Genomic DNA, 13,857 nt, shown 5'->3' on the forward strand with positions numbered 1-13,857 from the left:
CAGGTGTTAATCCTATCACTGTTGCAGCTAACATGGTCTGAAACCAAATTAGCCTTTGTTTGGGCAGGAGCTGTGCAGTTGCTGCTTTCTTTGCACGTCTTTGTCCTTCTGCTGTTACTGTGTGGTTTCACCAGAGTGAATGTGCTGGGTTTTAAGTAAGACCTCAGGATTAACTAACCTAGTGAAAATCAGGCATTACTGCAATAATCCAGAAAAAAGAAAGGATTCCTTGTTCATATGGGTGAGCACAACTTGATCCCTTGCATTTGAAAAAAAAACAGAGCTTTTTCTTCCTTCCAGTTTTCCCTTATCTAGCTTGAGATTCTTCAAGTGCCAAAAATAATATTGCATATAACTGCCAGAATATTTATCTTCTCTTTGAGCTCGTTTCAGAGAAGGGATTTGTTCAGGAGGGCCTAGGAGGAGAAGAAGGCTAGGTTTGTAAAGCTCATCGTTATCTCTAGTCTCAGTGTTCTGTCAATTAAAGAGAAATCAGAAAGAAGTCACTCACACACACCAAGGGAGGTAGCAGTTTATCTACAGACAACACAATCTCTATTTCATTTTCTATCCAGACACCCCAGCACCCTTTGCTGAAGTTTTGTATGTATATGGGGCTGAGTGAGATTGTGGGAGGAAAGCATTTTTTCTGCTGCTAATAGCAATACCTCAGTGTCACTCACGATTTATAGCCAGCAAAGAATGCTTTTTTTCTGGTCTGTGTTCTGCTCAGTGTAATGAGTACAGAAGGAGTAGTGCAGGTGCCTCATGGAGCTCACAGGAGGAGATCTTCATTAGTTCAGGCCAGTCCAGTGTGGTAGCAAGGACTGTGAATATTAGAGGAGAAATATTTTTGTTTATAACCAGCTTATTGAAGTGCACAAGCATGGAGTTGTCACTGTGTCCCTCTGCTAATGTGTCACAAACTTTCAGACACTGTTTCATAGAATCATAGAATCATAGAATCATAGAATCTTAGGGGTTGGAAGGGACCTCGAAAGATCATCTAGTCCAACCCCCCCTGCTAGAGCAGGGTCACCTAGAGTACATCACACAAGAACGCATCCAGGTGGGTTTTGAATGTCTCCAGTGAAGGAGACTCCACAACCTCTCTGGGCAGCCTGTTCCAGTGCTCTGTCACTCTCACAGTAAAAAAATTTTTTCGCATATTCACCTTGAACCTCCTATGCTCCAATTTCCACCCATTACCCCTTGTCCTATCACTGGTCATCACTGAGAAAAGCCTAACTCCATCTCCCTGACACTCACCCCTTACATATTTGTAAACATTAATGAGGTCACCCCTCAGTCTCCTTTTCTCCAAGCTAAAGAGACCCAGCTCCCTCAGCCTCTCCTCTCCAGGATGAACAGGCAGCTCAGCTACAAGGTGGTTCTCCTTGGTGCTGCATGGAAGGAAGAAGGAAAACAGACCACAGAACAAAATTTCAAGATGTTGAGAAGAGAATGGGCCCCTGGATGAAATTTTGAGCTTAATGAGGGTCTATTTGAAAGATGGGGTAGATTGTTGGCTCTCTCGGGATCAGGATGAGTAACATCCAAAGGGGAGTGAACTCTGCCACAGTGAAGGAAGAACAGAGCCTCTATCAAAATAGAGACAAGTAAGAAATAACAGCAAACCTGGATCCATCATATCCAGTATTTTGTCTTAGGTGGAGGCAATAAAAGATACTGTTTAGGGAAAGCATGCTAACTTGGCCACTTCTGTGGTCCACTCCCCTCACAGCCCTAGCAGTAGCCACAACTGTTGTATTAGAGATGTTAGAGGGGACATCCCTGTCTACATGATTTAGTACCCATTTGTAGACTTTTTGTTCATGAATTTGTCTACTCCTTTCCCTGACAATTCTGTCTGCTTCCACAGCCTCCTGTGGCACAAGTTCACTGCCAGTGTAAAAAAGTACTTCCTTTTATCTGTTAAACCCAATCCCCTACTGGTTTTAGCAAGTGCCCTCTGGTTCTAGCACTGTGGTTCTTGCTGAACAGCAGCTGAACTTACTCTTCACAAGGCTTATTCAGAGCCTTCTTATCTTGATGCTATCCTCCAGCATTCTCCTCTCTGAGCTTAAGTCACATCTTCTCCTAAGGCAGCCTCTTCATCCCTCATCATCTTATTTGCTATTTTGTGGACTTCCTCTAGTCCCTCAGATATCACAAGGGTGAATTTGGCTCATAATTCCTGTGAAGGAGCGGGTTTTCTCAGCTTTTTTCCAACTTTGCTTGAGATCACCCATATGAGGGCTTTCAAGTAGGTGTGAGGGAAGGACACCTCTTGATAAAATGTCAGGCTGCCCCTCCCTGGCTACAGCATTGCTGTATTGTTAATGAAATCTCATTACACTGGTCACCGAGTCAGTTCAGTGAATCATGAAATGCATCCTTAGTTTTGTTTCTGAAGCTGAGAGCCACAAAGGCAGTCAGTTCCCTACCTCACCTTGAACTCCGTATCCAACAGATTTATCTAGGGGCAAGACTGGAGTAAAATTTATCCTGATACTAGACCAGTGTCATAACACAGCTTCATCTGTCCATTCTGCAAAACAAAAAAATGAGGAATTGTGCTTTTCAGGAAAAGAGTGATGAGTTTTTGTTACTTGGCAACTGTCGCTCCCACATATTTCGGAAGAACTTGAGAACATCCTGCACCTCAGAGAAATCAACCAGTTTTGGGGAGGTGGAAGGGAACTGGAAGCACATGCCCAAAACTTTGAGCTGGGAAGATCTACTGGGGCTCGTGGAAGCAAGATGTGTTTTGCATGGTCCTCAGCTTGTCTCCTCAGCGTTTCTGGGCTCTTGATGGTGAAGCAATCCCTTGTTCTGCCACTTCTGTCTGGCAGAGGCATTTCACGCCACCTCAATGTGCTCTAATCCACCTGCCAGCTGCAATCAGCACATAGCAAGGTTGTATTCCTGTCAGCCAAGATCTGAGCAGCAGAAACAAAAAACCTTCAAAAGGGAAATCAGCAAGAGATCACCACGGGAACACCAGAGACTGGGCCATCAGACCTGAGGGCCTGGTGAATGTTCATAAGATGATAGCAAACCCAGGCAGTGAGGCCAGGATAAAGTTTTACTTGCTTCCTGCCGTGACGCTTGACTTCAGACAGGAATTCAGACATGATTCTTAAAACAATAATTTAGGGCTTCAGCTGCTGGGAGCTAATCTCCAAGGTTGAACTCAGCAGATGACTGTGTTAGTAGACCCCAGCTAATGCATTTATGCAGTGTTTCAGCACTTTTGGTCCAGTTTTGTTACTGACAACTTTACTTTTAAATTCCATTTCTCTTTCCTAGGTTAGATAAAAGAATTGAGTGTTTTCAAAGGGTGGATCTCAACTCTCCAAGACAACCCTGCAGTACATAATTCAACACAGCTAAGACAGCAAAAGGAGCATGGCAAGAACTGCTTGAAATGATCCATTGCTTCAAGGAGTGCAGTAACACAAGATTGCTACAGAGGCAAAGATGCCTCACTAAAGCACAGGGTTTGCTGGTCTCTGTAAGGTCTGCCTGGTGCTGCAGCTCTTCAGTGTGTGGACTTCCAATTAGCTTCATGCAAAGTCAGTGAGAGTTGGGACGTTAATACTCAATAGTTGTTTGGAATCCTGTTCTTTGTAATTATGTAATTAAAAGGACATGAGCTAATCTCGCTGCAACCCGAGCAGAGAAATGTTCTGGGGTATCTTAGTCACAAACCAGAAGAATACTGTAAGGAATAATAGTGTAAGGAAACATCATAGGAGTTAAAAGGAAGGGAGTTGGAGCTCCTTAGGTTAAATCATTCCTAACTGCAGGCTGTCTCACCTCTTCCAAGGCTTCTGTGATGGAGATTTCATCCACTCCCTCCACAGTCCATTCTAGGCCCTTCCTAAAGTCTAACCAATAAATCTCCCTCACCACAATTTATTATTTCTTGTCTCCTGGCAGATAAGATAATAGTTTATTACCTTCTATACTGCACCTTAATGTATTTAAAAGGTATTATCAAGCATCTCTTCCACCCCCTCCAGACTAAACCAAGTAATTTTTTTTCTGTCCTTCCTTACAAAGCTCATTTGCTGTACCTCTCTTTGCTCTTGCTGCTCTCCTCTGGACTTTCTGTGTTCAACAGCTGGTAGTTTTGTGGGTAAACAAAAGGACTGAAGGAGGTAAAAAGGTTCTGCAGAAACATCAGGTTCTCTGAGCAATCACTGTATACCAGAATGCATAATTGGAACTGCTCTTTTCCAAACACAGTGACTGCTTCTATGCTATGGCAGGAGAGCAGGGTCTTTGTTTCCCTGCCAGCAGAGCTATTTCCATGTTCTGACTCACCAATGGCTGTTCCTGCATGGGTAAAAGCAGCAGCACTTTGCAGCATTACTCAAGCTCTCATAGGTAACAACACACATGAGGCAAAGGTTTCCCTACAAGTTGCATCAGTCACGTGGAGTTTTGCACCTTGTGGGTGCTGCCAAGTGTGTACAGTTCTGGCTACGTCCAGAGCATATGACCATATGGAAACAGAGACACAAGCAACAGGAGGCCAGAATCATTATCTCCAAACTTGCCTTTCCCAAGGAACCTAGTGTCTTGCAAATATGTCTGAGCCAACCTCAGGACTATTTAATGTACTGCCTGGCAGCTTTCTGCATTCCCCACCCCTGTTGTGAGCACAGCAGTCAGTCCCTTGCACCCCTTCATTTACAAACAGGCCCAGGGAACCTTTAGGCTGTGTTTGGAGCCCCACTCTTGCATCCAGTGGCACTGCTGGAAGAGGCTGCGCTCAGCCCTGCTGAGGTGCCTCAGCAAACAGCTCTGCCAGCAGACCAGCAACACAGGGGCAGTGTTGACTTCTCACTGTCCCTGGCATCCCTGTTCAGGGGACCTTTAATTGCTATTTCTTCCACTTTGCCTTGAAGAACAGCTCTTATATCGTATCTTCATGTATTGTGAAACAGAATGTAAAATTCTTTTCAGCTCCTTCTCTCTTCCAGCTTTGTCAAATCCTAGATGAGCTGATATTAAACTGCTGAGCTTTGCTTTCTTCTTCTGTGAAAAAGGGCAAGTGCAGCACCCAGAGGCTTGTAAAACATATTGTATGTGCCAGCTGAATAGTGCTACTGCAGCAAAAAGCATCATCATTAAACACTTCTTACAGTAATTTTATTTCCATCAGTCATGTATTAAGCAGGCAGACCTTACTTGGAAAGAGCTGTTAAATACTCAGAGAAAAGCAAATCTTGAATTCTCAGGGGTAAATATTTATTCCAGATGCTCAAAAAAAGTAATGATTTGTGAATACAGGTGTGGGAGGGTTTTTTAATGGTGACAGTGCCTGGAATTTTTCAGCACCTACTGGTTCCACTGTGGGGTGTGGATATCAACTGAAGGATGACCACAGGCTTTTCTCCACTGCTCATAAGCATTTCTGACTTGCTTGGACAAGAATGTTTCTAAAGAAATACCAACACAGTTGTTTTCTGTTCCAAGGAAGCTAATTTAAAAAAAGCAATTTTTAGCCAATTATTATTGTTGTCTTGTGCTGCCTTGTGCTTCCATCCCTGATGTTTGCTAACATGTGCAATTGGAAAAAGGAGCTGCTTCTGCTGAAATCACTTTGGAAGATGACAAGCTGTGGGCTGCAGCATCAGTGAACAGCCTAAAGAGAAGGATGGGGCACCTTGGCAGCAAAGCAAATGTACAATGTTGTGTGATTGCCCTAGCAATCAGCAGGAGAAAAAACATACGTTTAGGAGCAGCGTGGAGGTGACCTCAAGAGGCAGGACATCTATCACAGCCAGATTAGGAAGCTAGAAAGCAACCTGCTGTCATGGCTTTTATGATCATGTCATATCTTCAGTAATTTGTGGTCCATGTTGCATCAATTCTTAGTGGAGATACTTATTTATTTTTTTAACAAAATACCTTCCCCTTCCCTTTTTGGCCCTATTTATTGAAGGGTCTCAAAGCGGCTCATGTCCCCTCAGAGGCTGGAGTCTACCCTGGGAAGTGTTTGAAGTACTCCTTGGTGGAATTGTGAGTTGCAACTTGTAACAAATACCTTTGCAAGTAGCTCAGTGAGCCACAGATCGAGGAAACCCAGGTTTCCTAATGGGCTTATGCCTGCTGCCTGTCTCTTTGGTGTCTAATCATGTGTCAGCTCACACAGTGGCACTCTCTGCCTGCTATGTTTTGACACAAAACTTTTCAAATGTAGCATCCTGGAGACCTTGACCCCTTTGTTAGATTTTGCTGAAATTCATCAAGTGGTTTATAAGTTAAATGGGGCTTTCTACCCCATTGGCACTTCATGAGTTTTGGAGCCATGGGCTACGGGGGTAATGGGCTTTCTAGGGAACTGATTCTTAGTTATCCCTGACCACAGGACACCTCAGAAGATGTCAGATGTTATGTGAGTGTTTGTAGCCCTGTTGTCTTTTTTCTTTTTTTCCTTAGGGGCTCTTGTGTGTCTCCCCCTTCCTGGAATTTTTAACCTACTTCTCCATTGTTAAAGACAAATCACCAGCCTGATCTCTGGCTGAGGCTTCTCATTAACAAGCACTAACAGGCACAGCACCAGCTGCACAGAGTCCTGTAAAATAGAGAGCTGGGGCAGAATGTCCTTGATCCCTCAAGTGCACTTGTTACTGTTTTGTCTCTTCATGTTCTGTTTCAAGTCATGGGTCCCCTTGGATCCTTATAGGGCCATTTCACAGATGAATGGATCCTGCTCTGAGAAGCTGCTTTCATTTCTCAGCATGTTACAGTCTTTTGTTTCAGTCTTCTCATCAGGTCTGGTGATGCTCCCATGTATTCTGATCATTCTGGTGCCCTGCACCATCTTAGCAGTAGTAAATGAACAATCCTTCCTCACCTGCACACCTTTCACTGTGCTCACTCAAAAACCAGAATGCCAGTTCTGTGGCAAAAATTCTTCAGTTATGCATTCATATGACTGATGATTTATAAAAGCAAGTTAAAAATCAGGTTTCTAAACAGAATTTCATATATCCTTGTTGTTACAGTGGTTGTAGCTCAGCACAGATTTGATGTTTTCAGTCCAGAGCTGCAGGTTATGCACTCTTTTATCAGTCTGTTTTGATTTTAAAATTCTTATCTCTATTGTACTGTAGGCCTTAGGTTAGCTCAACTTGCTGGATTAATAAACTGCTTCTTGGATGTTTGTAGGCCTTTTGTAATAGGACTTCTTGAGTTTTATGGGTAGCACAATGCTATCTAGAGCTCATTCCTTCTACCCCCATGTGGCTGTGCTAATAAACATGAGATAGATGCCTTCTGGCATTAACAAACAGGTGCAGCCCCTACAGTGCAACCAAGAGATAATTTTGGCTGGGACTTTCCTGGGGAATATTATCAGAGGGGACTGTATAAACAAGCCAGCACTTGTTAGAAGGAAGCATGGGGATGTGACTTCATTCCTGGATATTATCCTACTTTACAGTCCACCAAACCTCTGTGAGACACTGGAGCTTTGATGGCTGGAGGCAGCTTGACTGTGTCTCTGCATGTGAACTGTGCTGCGAAGGTCCCTGTTCAGGGACCCCTCCAGTGTGATGATTATGCCAAGTGGTTCTGAGGTATTATATGAAATGAGACCCTGGCACCAAGGTCTGCTTGCCAGAGACTTGCAGACATTTAGAAATAATCTGTCATGCAAGCTGAGCCACAGCTCCAAATTCTTTTAATTCTTACAGTCAACAGGCAACTGCTGGATGTGATAAGGCAAAGGTTTCAGCTCAAAATGGACTAGGGAACAGGGAAGGGAGAGGAGAGAGACAGTAGACAGATAGGTTGGAGGTGCAGATGTTAAAGCTTTGATGTTCTCCCCTTCAGTGCAGTCGAGATTAGCTATTTTGATCTCAGTGATGGCATTATCCTGTTCAAAACAGGAGCTGCTGTTGTTCTGAATGTCACGGTAAAAACATGAACTGTCAGGGTACTTGATTCTCCACTCAGCTGCTCTGTTTGAAACCAGATTAACACCACAGAGCCCGGGATTGCACCTTTTGTGTTTGACAGTTGGAGCTGCTTTTTGTATTTGAGAAAACTGCCCCCTTGCTGGCGTGGGTGGCACATCAGCACTTGTCAAAGAGCACCAGTGTGGTGTCAGCCACCCGCTGACACTAAAGGGGAAGCTGGAGGAGTTCTTTCCCAGTCGTACTACCAAAGGTCCAGCTGTGGTACACATGGTCAGCATCCTGGTGTACCTCACCCGTGCCACCAGAGAGCAAACCAGAGCCTCCTTGTTGTCATAAACACTGCAGAGCAGAAGAATGAGCAAGGCTAGAGGGATTCACCTATACTCTAGACATCACACACGAGCTGTATCTGAGCTCTGTCCAACACAGCACTAAGTGGTTCACATCTCTCCTGTTGTTTATTCACCCACTGTCTCTCCAGGAGAAGGTGTGAGTGCAAGGAGTGTCTGGTTCTGGTGGCTACCTTTTGAAAAAATACTACCTTGCAGGAGGCAAGATGAAAAAAAAAAAGAGCCTGACTGCTTTGGGACTAGAAATGATTGGAGTTTATCACAGCTCCCACGTCCTGAGGGAGCTCATTTTGCAATGCCAACTCTGTGCCACGAAGGTTTTACTGTCTTCCACCCAGTCAAGCTTTAGCCTTTCTGGCAGACAACCAGCTGTGCCCTGCCAGGAGAGAAGATGTTTACTTTCACTGCTGGGCACTCTGCTGCCTTTTACTGTATGTCCACATTGCAGTGAAAAGTGTGGCCTGTTAGTTACCCTGGGACTGTTTTTTTGCTTTTTGGTTCTTTTTCAGTTTTTTCGGTTGGTTGGTTTCTTTACCCCCAAAAAACCCCACAAAAACAAAACTCAAACCAAACCAAACCTGACTGAAATGGGGTTAGAATCAAAGATCTGTGTCAACCAGTTAGTGACTTCACTGGATTTGAGATACCAGACTGCAGGTATTCCTTTCAATCTCTTTGCATTTCAGTTTTGTCATCATTAAAATGGGGAGTGAGAAACAGTGTTTACCTGCCTCACATCATGTACCTATTTACTGCTTGTCAAGTAGGTTTCACTACTGTTGCTGCTAATGTGTCATATTAGAGCTGCAACCCCAAATGCCAAGTCTTCGAGTAGCTTTTCCTTCATGAACCCCACAGACTGAGTCAAGCTTGTCATACTGAACAGGCTCAGCACAAAGGACACTCTCAGGAGGTGGTGCCTTCATAAGGGACAGCTCCTTATGAATGAATGCATTTGTCACTCCATGAAACACTGCACTTCACAAAGGATCCAAGCAAACACATTGCTTTGGAACAAGAGGAAAAACCCAATATGGATCGAAACCATTAACATGCTCATTAAAGAAAGGAGGCAGTTATCTTGATTGATTTCAGAGAAACGTTACATGCTACTTAACAAAACTGTAATGAAATAAAGCAATATGTTCTGTCAGAGAGAGCAGCACAGCATGAGCACAGGAAAAGAATAACACTTCCACAGCTGCAATTGGCAGGAAGGACAGAATCCACAGGCCTTCTGGGGACAGCCCTGTGCTGGCTCTGTCTCCTACTCTCATTCACCACCACGAAGACAATGACTGCCCCCTCTGTGCTGCTCCTGTCAGGGAGCAGAGCTGTCCATGTGCTGGCTGGTAGCCTGACCCCCTGGCAGGGGCTGTGGGGTCTGGGCAGCTGACATGACTGTGCCACACAAAGACCATGCAGGTCTACATGGGCTACACTGTTTTGTTGGGGTTTTTTTTGCAAGCCAATAGAGAACACAACTTACAGATAGCGAGAGAAAACTGTTTCTTGAGGCAAGACCATTTTCTGACTCTCTGGGGAGGACTCCAGCTAAAACAGGGACCATGACACACTGTTCCTGATGCTCCTGGGGAAAGAAAAATGTTTATTTAAAGAAAATATATTCACAACCCTATAAATTGTTAGACCTAGTCAAGACTCCACCTTTAAAAGCCACCAGGACTGTACTGAACCCTCTCAAATAGACACTGACAGAGATACAAGGCCTCAGGGAACTTTTTCCCTCCTTTCCCTAGTGGTGAGTTTATTCTTTAAACAGGAAGTCGTTTAGCTCCCATTTGTTTATCCTGAAGCAGCTTTTTATATTTGTACTGGGTTTGGGTACTTGCTGCTGTACTGTGCAGCTCTGTGACCAACGGGCAGCAAAGGTGCAGGCCTCTCTTCCTGTGAGCCTTGAGCAGTTCTGCTTCAATTTCACTTTCCAAATCTGAATGAAATTAGAATTTTCAATTTCAAAAGCAAACCCTTTTCCTTTCTCTGCAACACAGGTGGAAGGGGAACTCTTGCCTGGCTTCTTCTGTGTGGTTCATTATTTTACACAAATCTATCACTAGGTTTCTCTTCTCCTTCATAAACTCTCTAGACAGACATTTTAATTGTGCCTTTCCTCCTGGCTTCCATTATTTCCATCACCTAACACATAATGCTTTAATACCTCATTTTGTAAAAAACTGTGTAGAGATCAAATTTTAGTATAAAATATGAAGGTCACCTCTAGGCCTTGTTCAAATTGTATTGAAATAACTAGAATAGAGAAGCAATATGAATCATTGCTCCTATTCTTTAGGAAAAAATGTAATAAATGCCTCAAAAATGTTTTATGTCACCTTTTGACAGGCACATATTTCTTTTACTGCACAATATGTGATAGTTTGACTATTGTTGAATGGATTTGGCTGGATGGCAACTCAGAAAGCAAAGCAATTTGACAGCAGTGAGGCGGGTTCTGCTTGATAAGACACAAAAACCCCAAGTGCTGCATGTGGCTATTGCAGCCTCATGGAAAAACTGAAATTTTTATGATTCTGGAAATTAAATTAGAGGTTGGTACAATAACTCTCTCAGTTTAACCACTGCCTTGCTTTGGATAAACCAAAAGGATACCTTTTTGCTGCCTTAATCAAATATGTAACTTTTGGTCCCTTTTCTTGTTCAATAATTTCGTGCTGTGAGTCACCTGTTCCATAATGACAATCACACCTAAGAGCCAAATTTTGTTGTTTTGTAACCCCCACCTCCCAGAAACCAGTGTTTATAATTTGAAACATTGAAAATGTTAACATTTCTGAGATCCCTCATGTTTGTTCTTGCAAACAGCTCCCAAACATACAAGAATTCATCAGAAATACAACAAATCCCTTTTTGCTTTTTCCACTGGTGCCATTTTAAAAATAGCAACATCTTTATTGCAACATTTCTGAGGGAAAAGGGGCTCCTTTACCCTTCTACAGGCAGACAGATGCTTCTTCTTTGTCTCCAGTCCTCCGACTGCTGCTCTATCACACTGCTGCAGTTATTATCTGCACAAAGACCATGGATGGCGTGGTGAAATGGAGCTATAGCAGATGTGTGCAGAGCCCCAGATGAGCTAGCTCAGCATGTCTTCACTCTCTGAAGGAAACCACGACCCCACAGTCACCAGCAGAGCATCCTAGCAAATCTCAGGGCTGTTTAAAACGACTTAGCAGGACAAATGAAAACTGGCACTACAGCTGATGTCCCCCTGCCTGCTCTGAAATCCCCTGCACGTGTCACCAAGGACAAGGCTCACAGTAGGTCCTGTTGGGGTTTCAAGACCTCCACCTCCACTGTGAAAATGACCCCCTGAAGTTCTTGGCAAGGTTTTCCCTCTCACGGCCACACAGCTTGTGTTTTAGGGGCTGGTGTCATGAAAGCCTCTTGGAAACTGGTGCTGTTTGAGGGCTGACACAGGGAAGATGTCAAATCACACTCAGGAAAGATGCCTCAGCCCCACAGTACTCGCGTGACAACTTCGTGTTGACTGAATAGAAGGGATTGAATCTTGGAAGGCTTTGCAGACGAGGGAGCTGGATGAAACGAATCATAATCTGCTCCAGTTTCTCATCTATTTAAACAGACTCTGAAGCCAGCTCTTCAAAAAGAAATGCTGGTACCTGCTGTCGTTCAGTGTGCCTGGCTGTCCTTGGAACTCCTTCAAAGTGGCCCTGGTATTTTATCAGGGAAAGGAAGAGGGAGATCCCTGCATAATCACCACCGTTACCTTTCATTTCTGGAGGCAACGACGCATGAAATGTCCTGGTGAACAGCAGGCACTTCCTTGGACTCACAACGGATCCTGCTACACAGCAGCTTCCCGGGTCCTCAAAATATTATTACAACACAGCTAAGACAATTTCCATGCTGTTAATATCATCTTTCTGAGATAAAGCCGGATGTCCACGGAAGAGTCAAAATGCCCAATTTAGGAAAGAGTCCGAGTCCCTAAGGCCCTCGGCAGCCGGCACGCCACCATCAGCTTCTCCACGAACAACGGGGGAAGCACGGCTGCTCTCCGTCAAGTTTCTGTCTCTTAACTTATTTTTTTCCAGTTGTTCATTAGTCCTGTGAAGCCAATCAGTCTTTTCCCCCTTCTTCCCTCCAACACTTGGCTAGGTAATAATTCCAGCAAAATTCTCGCGGTCGTATGTTGATCCAGATAAACACATGAAGCTTCAGAAGAGTGGATGGGTTGGATGAAGCTGTGCAGCTTTTGAAGTAGAGCAGAGTTTGCCACCAATTACTGCACATAAACATTAGCAGAGCACATAAATGGCTGCAGGACTTCAGGGGAATAAATAACTGTTTGCAGATTTAATGCTGGCTGTCATATCACTGCCTTGTCCGTTTAATTAATGACTTACTAGACAAGAGGAGCCCTTTTTCTCCTCCTCCAAGATCTGGGAAAACACGAGATAGATGTGGTTTACATTGCTCTAAAGTTAGAAGTCATGATGTAAAACACAGAAATAGATATGAATAGGAAAAAAAAACAACCAAACGCGTAATATGAAAAACGTGTTAAGGCAACAGCTGCATGATATCCTGCCTTCCAGAAGGTTCAGAGGAGGAGAGTTATGGGTCGAGAGCCCTACAGTGCAAGAAAACTATTACTCTGTCATGTATGGAAACTTTCATCCATAGAATCATAGAATCACAGAATGGTTTGGGTTGGAAGGGATGTTCAAGCTCATCTTGAAACCCCCTGCCATGGGCAGGGACACCTCCCACCAGCCCAGGCTGCTCCAAGCCCCATCCAACCTGCCCTTCAACACTGCCAGGGATGGGGCAGCCACAGCTTCCCTGGGCAGTGTCTCACCCCCTCACACTGAAGAGTTTCCTCCTAATGTCTAACCTAAATCTCCCCTCTTCAAGTTTTAAACCACTACCCCTCATCCTCTCACTACATCTCCTTATAAAAAGCCCCTCCCCAGCTTTCCTGCAGCTCTTCCTTCAGGCACTGCAAGGCCTCTATAAGGCCTCCCCGGAGCCTTCTCTTCTCCAGGCCGAACACCCCAACTTCCAGCCTGTCTCCACAGGAGCGATGCTCCAGCCCTTGGTCACCTTCGTGACCCTCCTCCGAGGCTCCTTCAGGAGCTCCACGTCTCTCTTACGCTGGAGGCTCCGGACCTGGGCACAGCACTTCAACCCCCGAGTGCAGAATGCTGGTTAGCAGCTCCTGGCACCCACAGACCCCGTCAGCGTTTGGGGGGGGGGGGGGGCAGAGCAGGCCCCGGTGGCTCCGGCCTCCCCGCTCTTGGATTCCCGGCTGGATCTGAGCCCCAGGCTGCCACTTCACCCGCCTCATTCCCGGGAACGAGCAGCAGGGCGGACGGCCTGGCTGGGCTGAGCCGACCGGAGCCAATTCCGGTGAAAAAACCACAACGAAACCCCCTGCCAGCCCCGCGCTGCACGAGGGGGAGGCCGAGGCCTCCCACCCCCGCCCTGGGGGCCCGGCCCGCCCCGCGCCGGGGGACGCCGCGCGCAAGGGCGAAGTCTGACCCCTGCTGGCCCCCGTCCCGCCC

General features: G+C 45.2%; 1 long non-coding RNA gene across 1 annotated transcript; it reads right to left on the minus strand.

Moving 5' to 3' along the window:
- Positions 1–516: 516 nt before the first annotated feature.
- LOC127390171 (uncharacterized) lies at positions 517–13,819 on the minus strand. The gene is made up of 3 exons (XR_007890814.1): positions 11,256–13,819; positions 9,780–9,881; positions 517–827 (listed from the first exon to the last, which is right to left on the minus strand). It is a non-coding gene; the product is annotated as an uncharacterized LOC127390171 (long non-coding RNA).
- Positions 13,820–13,857: the final 38 nt, after the last annotated feature.

This window comes from Apus apus, chromosome 13, assembly GCF_020740795.1.
Source record: "Apus apus isolate bApuApu2 chromosome 13, bApuApu2.pri.cur, whole genome shotgun sequence".
NCBI classification, from domain to species: Eukaryota; Metazoa; Chordata; class Aves; order Apodiformes; family Apodidae; genus Apus; species Apus apus.